Genomic DNA, 9,360 nt, shown 5'->3' with positions numbered 1-9,360 from the left:
GGCTTCTTGTTAGAAAGGTCGGGCATATTGTTTTATCGGGAGGATTGGTATTGATTTCTAAGAGGGATTGTGAGTAAGATTGGGAGGGTGAAGTTTTTCTTTTGGGAGGATTGAAGGTGTTGATTAGTGACTGGATGGAGAGTTAGCATATTTATTTATTTTTTTTTTATAGGAGGGATTGTGAGTAAGGTTGGGTGGGTTAAGTTTTTCTTTTGGGAGGATTGTAGGTTTTGTTAGTGGTTGGCAGAGTTGGGTTAATCATTGCATTCTTTCTTGCAGGTATTGTGAGTTCTGGCCCCATTCTTGAGGGAGAGGGTTTGTGTACAGGTACATTGCACCCCTCTCCGACCTTATTGGCTAAGGGAGGTGCCCATAAAACAGTGTAGGTAACATTCTTGAGGGAGAGGGCTTGCGTACAGGCACTGTGGAACTCTCCCCGACCTTATTGGCTAAGGGAGGTGCCCATAAAACAGTGTAGGTAACATTCTTGAGGGAGAGGGCTTGCGTACAGGCACTGTGGAACTCTCCCCGACCTTATTGGCTAAGGGAAACGTACATGTCATCCGAGTTAGTATGGGATGGGTAAGTTAGGTATTTGTTTTGGGAGGAGTGATAGGGTGTGGTTAGTTAATGGTAGAATGGTTATTTTTTATTTTGTGTGGGATTGCTAGTAACGGCTGGGTATGTTAGGTTTTTGTTTTGGGAGGAGTGATAGGGTGTGGTTAGGTAATGGTAGAATGGTTATTTTTTTATTTTGTGTGGAATTGCTAGTAATGGCTGGGTACGTTAGGTTTTTATTTTGGGGGGATTGTTAGGGGGAGTGTTAGTGCAGGTTGAGTGGTTTAGTTATTTATTTATTTATTTTTTATTTTTTTGTCAGAGTGGTCTTGAGTTTGAGTTGGTGGCGTGGGGTTTGGAGTGAGGGGGGGGAGGAGGGAATTGGTCAAGTCAGGTAAGGTTAGGTTGGGTGGGAATTATTGGGTGTGGGGTTGAGAAGAGGTTAGGTTAAGCTTAGTTAGGTTAGGTGGGAATCGTTGGGTGTGGGCTGAGGAGAGGTTAGGTTGATTTGGTTAGGTTGGGTGGGAATCGTTGGGTGAGGGTTAAGGAGAGGCTAGGTTTTAATTTGGGGGGAAATTGTTGGGTGTGGTTATAGGGAAGATATTAATACAAGGGAGGTGGGAGGGGAGTGTTTGGTCTGTTTAGTACTTAAAGATAGAAATTCTGAGGTGCAGGGATGAGGTCTAAATTGTCGAGTGACTGTGAGCGTGGTGGTGGTATGAGTGTTGTGTATGCAAGTGAGGGAAGGGCAGTTACGTGACTGTGTGTGGGGGAGTCGGGAGGTTGAGGGGAGTGTGCTAGGTTCGTGTCGGGGTTGATTTCTGTTTCCTTTGGGGTAGTGCCGTATAGGTTTACTTTGATTATTGATTTGGTTGGATGAGTGTATTGAATAATTTTTTTGCTGTCAGGTGTATAGGGAGAAAGGGGGGAGGTGTTCTTCCTCTTTGGTCTAGGGGTCTTGACCACTAGTTCTGTGGGGGGAAGGGCTGCCATTTTATTCTTGGGAGTCTGGGGTGTTAGGGGAGGATCGGGTTTGGTTTGGGTGTTCGTGGTCCGGGAGTTCAACGTAGTCAAGTGGGAGAAGTCGGGTGTAGGCAAGGTCGAGGTGGAGGGGCCGGTATGTTTTGGACTGATTACTTTGGGGGGTGAGGTAATGGTAGAATGGTGAGATAAGTCAGGTGTAGGCATGGCAGAAGTGGAGGGGAGGAGGGAGACAGTGGATTCTCTGGGGGGTGGGGGGGCATGTTGGTACGGTCGGAGATGGGGGCAGTGGGGAAGATGAGGTCGGGACCGGTTCTGAAGGAGTCAGGAATGTTTATGGTAGGGAGGCCGTTAGCCTTCAAACCCTCAATTACCAGATTTAGAAAAAGTGATCTATTACCGTTGCTTAGGGAATGTGCCAGAAGTATGATGGTGGTGATTTTTGCGTCAGTGTCGGGGGAAGGGAGGGGGGCGGTCAGGTTGTTGGTCCAGCAAGTGCGGGTGGAGAGAGTCGTGGGAGTAGGGAGTGAGTGGTGGGGAGGAGGAGGAGGTGCAGTGGGAGGTGAGGGTAGGCGTAGGCGGGGAGGGAGAGGTGTTGTGCTGTTATTGAGTCTGATTTGGCACTTGTTGCTGACGGCAGAGTGTGGGCCTTTACAATTGCAGCATCTAGTAACAGTGGCAGTGCAGTTTCTGTATGAGTGGCCTTGATTGGCACATTTTGAACAGGTTAGTGAGTTACTGCAACGGTTGGTGGTATGTCCAAATTGATAGCAGTTGTAGCATTGGTGGACTGGGATGTAGTGTTGGAATTCGATGTTATGTGAGGGGATGATGTTATTGCCGAATTTAATTCCGTTGGATTTCAATTTGATGGCGTCAGTTTGTGTAGCTGTAGTGATTTTCAACATGGGGAGAGTTCCCATCCGGGCTGCATATGTCATTTGGGAGGTGTTGTGTGTGTTGAGTTCTGTCAATAGGTTAGGATTGTCAAGGATATGGGGGATGATTTTTCTACATATGAGGGTGCATTTTGCGCGGTATTCGGGTGAGCTGAGGACCGTTAAGCCGTTGTCTTTTAGTTTTTTGTTCAATGCTGGGGAGTGGAATAGGTCGGCGTCTTCGTCATTCTGTACAAATATTTTAATAATGTCGTCATTGGTGAAGGAACGTATTTGGAAGATCAAAGTCAGCTGGAAAATGAGTGAAGCGAGGTCTGTGCACTGTTGGATGGTACGGTCCACTTTGAGTTTAATTGAAGGCATGTTAACTGTTTGAATTGGAGATTTATGGAGATCTCCCCTAACAAATTGTCCCTAATTTCCTGCGCCCCTCACGTAGGGGAGGCCCTGCACTATCACAGAGGTCCCCAGGCGAATCGGCAGGCTGTGCTGACCCCCCGCCCTTCACACAAACACGCACTAGCGAGGTGTGGGGACAGAGGGCGTTTCCAGACGAATACTCCCCTGTACGTCAACTGACAGGGGAATAGGTCCTTTCACGGCACGGAAGATAAAGGTTAGAGTGGTAGAAAAAGGTCTGAAAACTTACTGCTGACTCTTTCTTCACACCAAGCCCCTCAGCAGCATTCGGGGTTCCTAAGGGAGGTCCGATACTGTAGGAGAGGCTCAATGTGTCGATTGAATCAACAGAATTGTCAGTTGGAGAATGGAGTCAGGTGCTTGTGATTTCCAAGGTTGGTGGGAAGGTGGGAGAGGTCCCAGAACTAGCGAATCAGCTATGTCTGTTTGATCTCCGGCTTCCCCGTCGCTCTGCGTGTCTGCTCTCTGTGGTGGTCCTGGCTCCAATGTGCGTACAGCCTAGAAAGAACTAGAAAAATGCTAGTGACAGGGGGGAAGGAGGTTCAGAGGAAGAATAAAGGGAGGATGGAAGTGAATTTTAGAAGGAGAGAACAGGTGCAGTGGCTAAACACCGCTTGCGTGAGGGGGTGGCAAAAAGCCCTGAGGGTGCAACAACTACAGTCAGGACGAGGCAGAGGGAGGGCGGGAGCAGGTCCGGGCAGGCAAAGGGCCAACGCGGGTGTTCTGATTGTCGTCTTAGCTCGGGCAGTGTCGGTAAGCGTAGGAAGAACCGCCCCGCCACGGCGGCGGCGCAAGCCGAGAAACGCAGGTGGACGGACGCACAGGCAGCTCACGATCAAAGTAAACAGAGAAGGTGAAGATATGGAAATTTTGCTAGTCGTAGGGTTGTTTGGAGAAAGATGAAGGTAAAGTCTTTGAGCTATGTCAAAGAGGAACGGAGCGAGTTGGAGGAAGGGTTTTTGAATCTTTGAGCTTGAAATGTCAAAGTATTCATAGTAAGGAAGGATGAGCGTATCGTAGGAGAGTTATTAGTAATAGCAGCAGACAGATTTGAGCTTTTTTGTCAAATTGTGAACGGAGACTAGAATGAGATATAGGTTGAGTGGTTTCAGTCTAGGGTTAGGTCAATTTTATTAAGAATTGGATGTCACAGACGTTGGGTATGTTTGATTAGGTTCTGAGAGTTGTGGGTCTTTTAGCTATGTCAGAGAGAAATGGAGAGAGTTGGGGGAAGAGTTTTGAATCTTTGAGTTTGAAATGTCAAAGTATTCGTAGTGAGAAAGGATGAGTGTATCGTAGGAGAGTTGTTTAGTAATAGCAGGAGGCAGATTTGAGCTATGTCAAATTGTGAACGGAGGTGAGAGTGAGATATAGGTTGTTAGGTTTCAGTCTTGAGTTAAGTCGATTTTGTCGAGGTGGCTGATTATAGAAGTTGGGTATGTTTGATTTGGTTTTGAGAGTTGTAGTGTTAAGAGGGGCTTTGTCTGACGGGGATGTTGTGTTTGGAGATTGGTTGTGGGAGGGGGGAGTGTTTGGGGATTGATGGGGGTGGCTTGTATGTTAATTTTAGGTGAATTAAAATTGCTTAAGGGGGGTTGTTGTGTGAGTGTGTATGTGTTTGCGTGGAAATGTAGAAAGGGGAGAGGGGGAGGGTTAGGATAATTGTTATAAGGTCAAGTATGGTTCGGTTGTCGGGAGGAGGGGGGGAGGAGAGGAGAGGAGAGGGGAGGCGAGAGGAGGAGAGGGGGGCTTTGGAGGTTCTTGGGTTAATTTATAGTATGGTAGGATTTCTTAGGAATGATATGATTTGTGTTGCTAATGAATAGTTGTATTGAGTCATATGTTATTTTTTTTTTAGGAGGGTCAAAAAGGCTTGTTAGAAAGGTCGGGTATATTAAGTTTTTGTTTTGGGAGGATTGTAGGTGTTGATTTTTAAGAGGGATTGTGAGTAAGGTTGGGTGGGTTAAGTTTTTCTTTTGGGAGGATTGAAGGATTGTGAGTAAGGTTGGGTGGGTTAAGTTTTTCTTTTGGGAGGATTGTAGGTTTTGTTAGTGGTTGGCAGAGTTGGGTTAATTATTGCATTCTCTTTCTTGCAGGAATTGTGAGTTCCTGGTCCCATTCTTGAGGGAGAGGGTTTGTGTACAGGTACAATGCACCCCTCCCCGACCTTATTGGCTAAGGGAGGCGTTCATGTCATCTGTATGTTGGTACCATTCTTTGTTAGGTACACCTCTCCGACCTTATTGGCTAAGGGAGGTGCCCATAAAACAGTGTTGGTAACATTCTTGAGGGAAAGGGCTTGCGTGCAGGTACTGTGCACCTCTCCCCGACCTTATTGGCTAAGGGAGACGTACACGTCATCTGAGTTAGTATGGGATGGGTAAGTTAGGTATTTGTTTTGGGAGGAGTGATAGGGTGTGGTTAGTTAATGGTAGAATGGTTATTTCTTATTTTGTGTGGGATTGCTAGTAACGGCTGGGTATGTTAGGTTTTTATTTTTGGGGGGATTGTTAGGGTCTTTTCTTTCTTTTTTAGGGGGGGAAGAGTTAGTGCAGGTTGAGTGGGTTAGATTTTTTTTTTTTGTCGGAGTGGTCTTGAGTTTGAGTTGGGGGCGTGGGGTTTGGAGTGAGGGGGGGGGAGGAGGGAAGTTGGGTAAGTCAGGTAAGGTTAGATTAGGTTGATTGGGTTAGGTTGGGTGGGAATCATTGGGTGTGGGGTTGAGGAGAGGTTAGGTTAAGGTTAAGTTAGGTTAGGTTAGGTTGATTGGGTTAGGTTAGGTGGGAATCGTTGGGTGTGGGCTGAGGAGAGGTTAGGTTATATTAGGTTAGGTTGATTTGGTTAGGTTGGGTGGGAATCGTTGGGTGAGGGTTGAGGAGAGGTTTGGTTTAATTTGGGGGGAGTTGTTGGGTGTGGTTATAGGGAAGTTATTAATATAAGGGAGGTGGGAGGGGAGTGTTTGGTCTGTTTAGTATGGAGGGATTTCTGTCTCTGAATCTGCGTGGGAGTATGATGTTGTCGAAATATTCCTGCCATTGAGGGTAAGTAGTGAGGAGAGATTCTATTTGTTTGTCACCTAGTAGTCTCCAGTAGATGTTAAGTGGGGGGAGGGAGCTGAGTTCATGTAGATGACTATTTCGGGTGAAGGATGACCAGTGTGTGTTATGGATGAATCTTAGTGCTTTGTTTTGTATGACTTGAAGTTTCTTGACGATTGATGGTGGTGCTAGCTGGAGTGTGTTAGGTGCATAAGTCAATAGTGGGCGTATGAGGGCTTTGAATAGGTGTGTTTTGGTTTTGATTGATGCGGTTCTGAATCTGTATATATTCCCGAGTGTTTTGTTTGCGATCAAAGCCTTCATATTGGTGTGTGGTGTCATGGTGAGGGTGTCGTTGAATGTGACTCCTAGGATTGTGTTTGTTCGTTTGACAGTTATAGGTGAAGGGTAGGCGATGTAGGGGTTTAGGTAAATGTGACGTGGTTGTCGTCTTTTGGTGCCGAAGTAGGTGATTTGTGCTTTGTTCGGGTTGGTTTGTATTCGCCATCGGAGTTCCCATTGTGTAACTTGTTCGAGTTCCCTGTGTGCTTTGTCCGTTAGGTGATCAAGAGTTCTGTGTCTGACTAGTTGGGTTACATCGTCGGCGTACTGTATTGTCAGAGAGTCGATGTGTAAGGGATCGGGTAAGTCATTTGTGTAGAGAATGTATAGTGTTGGGGACAGGACTGATCCTTGTGGGACTCCTGCATGCAGTGTGAAGTGGTCAGAGTAGGCAGGTGTGAATTTTATCCTCATTTTTCTGTCTGTTAGGAAGTTACATAGTAATTGTTGTGATTTATGAGGGAGGTTAAAATTGGTGCATATCTTGTACTTTAGTCCATCGTGCCAAACTGTGTCGAAGGCTTTTTGTACGTCTTTTGTAATGAGTGCTATCTTGTATGCACCTTTGTTCATGTGGAGGTAGTTTGTCATTATGTTGAGTGCGTCTTGGGTTGAGTGGTGTGCTCTGAAGCCGAACTGCTTGTAGGACAGTAGTTGTTCATCTTCAAGGTGGTATCTGAGGCGGGTGTTGTATAATCTTTCAAAAGTTTTGCCTAAGACTTCTAGTATGCTGATCGGTCTGTAGTTTTGTGGATCTGTTGGGTTTTTGTTTGGTTTGGGTATCATGATGGCTGTGGCTGTCTTAAAGAGTTTTGGGAAGTATCCTGTAGCCAGTTGGGTGTTGTAGAGGTAAGTGATGGCTGTGACAGTTTCTGGGGGCAGGTGCTTCAGGATTGCTTGACCAATATTGCTGTCACCTGGTGTTTTCTTTTTTATTTTGTCTAGTGCTTGTTTGACTTCTGTAGGGGTGAAAGGAGCAGTGAGGGTGTGGTCCTGTGTGAGAGTGGAGGTATCTATTGTGTTGTCAGGAGTTGTTCTGTCGTGAAGTGTTTGCATGTGTGTGGTGATGTTGTTTATGTGGTTTAAGATGTACCTTTGTTGTGTGGGGGGGTGTGGGTGGAAAATGTGTTCCCAGTGTTGTTTTAGTGTTTGTGCTACGTCGGCTGGCTCATTGATTTTCCTACCATTTACTAGCAGGTGATCAAAGGGGGATTTTGCTGTTCCTCTCAGCTTGGCGATTCTTTGCCAAAATTCTCGGGGGTTATGTGTTCTGTGTTTCTGGGCAGCCTCTACGAGTTTTGCCCAGTGAACGTTGTGGTCTTGAAGGAGGCTGTGGATGATGTGTGTTCTTAGTGTGGTGATGTCTGTGAAAACTGGTGCTAGGTTAAGTTTGTTTAGTTCGAATCGTGTCCTGTAGCAGTGAAGTAGGCGTTGAGTTCTTATGGAGGGTGTGAAGGAGTATTTTCTCTTGAACCGGTGTTTAGGAATGTGGGTATCTGCTGTGGTGGTGATAGTGTTGAAAAGGTGTGTCCAGGTTTCCTCAATCATCCTAGTGGGTTGGTGTTCGAGGTTGAGCGTGCATTGTTGTTCAGAGAGTGTGGTTTTGAAGGCATCCCAATCTGCGTGTTGATACTGGTATTGAGGTGTGGTTGTTGGGAGGAGGATGGGATTGTTGGAGAGGTGAAGAGTGATGGGAATGTGGTCTGATCCTGATAGGGGGCCGGGAGTGATGTAGTGTTGGAATTGGAGGGCAGGGGTGTTGGTGATGACCATGTCTGGAGTGCCTTTTCCGTGATGAGCGTAGAATGTGGGGAAGAAAGGGCCAATGTGGTGAAGGTTTTTGTGAGTGACCAAAGCGTGTAGTTGTTGGCCATGGGGGTCGTTGCGGTTGTGTTGGAATGCGGTGTGGTGTGCATTGAGGTCGGCCATTAGTATTACAGGTAGGTGTGAGTTGTTAAAGATGGAGTTTAGGTCTGTGAATGGGATACGCGAGTTAGGTCTTGAGTATGTTGTGCAGATGATAATCTGTCCGTGTTGAGTGTCGATCTTGGCGGCCAAGAAGTGTTTGAAGGCGAAGTTGGTGATGAATTCGTGTTTCATGGAGGATCTGATGAGGATTGCAACGCCCTCGTATAGTTCGTGGGGTGATTGTCTGCTTGTGTAGCCGAAGTGCTTGATTTTGGTGTTTGTGCATGTTGAGTTGAGGAGGAGGATGTCTGGGTTGTGTTCTTGTATGAGGAGAGAGATGGCGTGTCTGTTTGGTTGTTCCCCCCCACGGAAATCTTTAGTAAAAGGCGAAAGATTTATGCGTTTTGAAGGGAAACCAGAGTTTGCGTACAGCCGAATCGAATCGAAAAATGCTAGTGACAGGGGGGAAGGAGGTTCAGGAGAAGAATAAAGGGAGGATTGAAGTGAATTTTAGGAGGAGAGAACAGATGCAGTGGCTAAACACCGCTTGCGTGAGGGATTATAAGATGGGGGCAGCAGCAACAACCCGGCTGGACGCGGCAGGGAGGCGACAAGACAAGGCCAGGCTAGCGTCAGGTCAAGCGTCAGGTGCGTGTTGGGTTGGGCAATGGATGTTCAGTGCTTGGTCGGCTTGATGTGTTTTGGTTTCTTGTGTGGAGGGGATGTCTTGGTCTTCTTAGCTTGATGTCGATTTTCTTCTCACTCTCCTCCTCTTCTTGCTCTCTTGAATTGTCCATTCGTTTGTGTTTGGGTCTTCTTGTTCGTCTTCCTCCTCGTATTTTAAGTCCTCATAGGTGTGGAAGAATTCAGAGAGGGAGAGGTTGACCACGTGGGCTTCAGCACCACTGGCCGCGTGGGCTTCAGCACCACGGGCCACGTGGTGTTCTTGGTTCTGTGTGGTGGGCTGCTTCTGTTGAGTTTTCTTTTCTTGGTTTTTCTTTACTGCTGGTTTTTTCTTTTCTTGGGAGCGTACAGCAAGGAGGGCCTCTTTGTAGCTCAGTTTTTTCTCAAGACGAGCCTTGGCTACCCTGCATTCCTCCTTCCATCTGGGGCAGGTCCGGTCGGCGGAGGAGTGTGGGCCACCACAGGCAACGCATTTTTTCTCTGTGTTGGGGCAGGCCGTGTAGCGGTGTCCAGGGCTGCCACACATGGAGCAG

General features: G+C 47.0%; 1 pseudogene; it reads right to left on the bottom strand.

The window, feature by feature from the left end:
- Nucleotides 1-8,461: 8,461 nt before the first annotated feature.
- On the bottom strand, nucleotides 8,462-8,566 carry LOC121877072 (annotated as a pseudogene).
- Nucleotides 8,567-9,360: the final 794 nt, after the last annotated feature.

This window comes from Homarus americanus, unplaced genomic scaffold, assembly GCF_018991925.1.
Source record: "Homarus americanus isolate GMGI-L3 unplaced genomic scaffold, GMGI_Hamer_2.0 scaffold38126, whole genome shotgun sequence".
NCBI lineage: Eukaryota > Metazoa > Arthropoda > Malacostraca > Decapoda > Nephropidae > Homarus > Homarus americanus.
This window is presented reverse-complemented; position numbering and strand designations above follow the sequence as displayed.